General features: G+C 42.4%; 1 pseudogene; it reads left to right on the top strand.

Annotated features, from left to right (window-relative positions):
• Positions 1-1,739: 1,739 nt before the first annotated feature.
• LOC147994826 (peroxiredoxin-1 pseudogene) lies at positions 1,740-2,484 on the top strand (annotated as a pseudogene).
• Positions 2,485-2,948: the final 464 nt, after the last annotated feature.

The raw sequence follows: 2,948 nt of genomic DNA, 5'->3' as shown, positions 1-2,948 counted from the left end.
TACTGTGTAGCCCTGGCTGTCCTGGAACTCACTCAGTAGACCAGGCTGGCTTCAAATTCAGAGATTCACCAGCCTCTGCCTCCCATGTGCTGAACTTAAAGGCCTATGTCACCACTGCCCCGCTTGTTACTGGGTTTTTTGAACAGTGGCAGACACATTCCACTATTAGATGGTAGTGGTGAATTGAGTGTTTCTAAGACTACACAGCACGCTGACTATCTTATGTGTGCTTTCTCCTCGTTTTTATAAATTGGATGATGAATTCTGAGAAGAGGATAAAATAAGTAAGTTTTTATTGAGAGACAAATAGATTTTATTGCCCTGAATACAAAAAGCCAACACGTTCTTCCCTTTCATCAGCTCTGTGTCCGTGTTAGTTACTTTCCAGTGGCTGTGATGAGACATCTGCTAAATCGGTTTAAGGGAGGTAAAGTTTATCTTGACTAAGGATCTAAGATAATAATGTTGTTTGTAATGGGAAGATGTGACAGCTGAGCATGCTCCTATCAGAGTGGATGGGAAGCAGAGAAAGAGGAGTGCCTGGGTTCACCTAGCTTTCAACTTACCCTCCTCTAATTTTAATTCTGTCTGGAACCCAAGCTTATGTGATGGGGTAGCCTACAGTCAGGGCAGGTCTTCCCTCTTTAGTCCCCAAAGTGTGTCCCACTAATGTCCTAAGAGTTCTAAACCCAGTCAAGCTGACAAAATTTACCATCACAGGATCATTAGACCTTGACTTATCCTCCTGAGTTTCCATTATTCCCTAAGCCCATTAGTCTCACATCATCTTAGAGAAGTTGGTTAGGGTTCCTATAGCTCTGATGAGCACCATGATAAAAATAAAAATAAAAAGAACAACAACAACAACAACAACAACAACAACAACAACAACAAAACCCAGCTTGGGGAGAAAGGGTTTATTATATTGGGTTTATTATATCTTACAACTCCATCAGGTCAGACTCCATCATTGAAGAAAGTCAGGGCAGGGGACTGGAGAGATGGCTCAGCGGCTAAGAGCACTGACTGCTCTTCCAGAGGTCCTGGTTGTTTCAGCAACCAGGTGGTGGCTCACAACCATTGTAATGGGATCTGATGCCCTCTTCTGGTGTGTCTGAAGACAGCTACAATGCACTCAAAATAAATAAATAAATAAATCTTTAAAAAAAAAAAGAAAGTCGGGGCAGGAATTCATGGCAGGAAATAAACAGAACTATAGGAGGAGGGCAGCTGGCTGGCTTACTCCTTGCACATTGATCACCTCACATTTGTATACAGCCAGAACCCCCTGCCCAAGTGTAGCCCAGTGAGCTGGACTTTGAAGGATATGTTTTGTCCCCAAACCCTACCCTTATTCTTTCTCTCTTTTCTTTCTTTCTTTCTTTCTTTCTTTCTTTCTTTCTTTCTTTCTTTCTTTCCTTCCTTCCTTCCTTCCTTCCTTCCTTCCTTCTTTCTTTCTTTCTTTCTTTCTTTCTTTTTTTGCTCACTACAAGGTGAATAGCCTCCTCTGCCTGATGCTTTGGCTGCCTTTGCTCAGTCAAAGCGATGGATCTATTGCTGACCAGAACCTTCTGAAACCATAAGCCAAGAACAAAGCTTCACATTCTTTTTGCATATTTTGTTTTAGTGCGAGAAGGTTGACTCACACATCCTAGATATATAGCTTTGGATAGAAATAATTGATTGGGTCTAAATGAGACACTGTTTTAAAAAAAATGGTCTTGTGGAGAAACCTGTAACTCGCCCCTGCTGATAGCAAGATGTCTTCAGGAAATGCAAAAGGTGGGCATCCTGCTCCTGACTTCAAAGCCACGGCTGTTATGCCAGATGGACAATTCAAAGATATCAGCCTAAGTGAGTAGAAAGGAAAATGTGTTGCATTCTTTTTTTTACCCTCTTGACTTTACTTTTGTCTGTCCCACGGAGATCGTTGCTTTCAGTGATAGAGCAGAAGAATTTAAGAAACTCCACTGCCGAGTGATTGGAGCTTCTGTGGATTCTCACTTCTGTCATGTGGCATGGATTAACACACCCAAGAAACAAGGAGGATTGGGACCCCTGAGCATTCCCTTGGTATCAGATCCCAAGCGCACCATTGCTCAGGATGATGGAGTCTTAAAGGCAGATGAAGGTTATCTCTTTCAGGGGCCTCTTTATTATTGATGATAAAGGTAGCCTTCACCAGATAACAATAAATGATCTTCCTGTTGGCCTCTCTGTGGATGAGATTCTGAGACTAGTCCAGGCCTTCTAGTTCACTGACAAACATGGCGAAGTGTGCTCAGCTAGCCGGAAACCTGGCAGTGATACCATCAAGCCTGGCGTCAATAAGAGCAAAGAATATTTCTCTAAGCAGAAGTGAGCACTCTACTCATGCTTAAACACATGATGCGCTGTGATCCCAGATAAGCCTTTCCTACAGGGCTGGGGGGTGGTTAGTCCTTCTTCCACTATTGGTAATGGGCAGACCATCTTATAGCAGTCACAGAAACCAGCCTGTTAATTCTTTTTTTTTCTTTCCTTTTTTTTTTTTTTAAAGTATCTATTAAACGTGAATTCTGTGAAAAAAGAAATGGTCTTGTTTGGTCCTTGGTCAGAAGCCTGCTGGGTAAGGCTCATTATCATTTTTATTCTCCAGAGGATCTAGCCAGTTCAGATAAAGTGAATGAGTTCGAACCAAACAGACCTTGACCTGTTAATTCAGTAGTGCTTTCTTCTTTGTTAATCCCTTACTGCTTCCGCCGAGCTGTAAATCCTCCAACATAGGAGGTAATACATGATCTCACCCTCAGATACAAGGCTAAGTGTTGCACAACGTTCACTAGGAAGGAATGACTCGGGCAGCGGGCTTTAGGCAGCCAGTCTAACGCACGAATTCACCAAGCCACAAAAAGCTTTAATGTAATTTGAGAACTTGATTACAGTTGTTGCCCAGTAACAACAACAGA

This window comes from Rattus norvegicus, chromosome 4 (assembly GCF_021556685.1).
Source record: "Rattus norvegicus strain SHRSP/BbbUtx chromosome 4, alternate assembly SHRSP_T2T, whole genome shotgun sequence".
Classification (NCBI taxonomy): Eukaryota; Metazoa; Chordata; class Mammalia; order Rodentia; family Muridae; genus Rattus; species Rattus norvegicus.
Note: the sequence above shows the minus strand (reverse complement) of the source record. Positions and strands in the feature narration are given on the sequence as shown.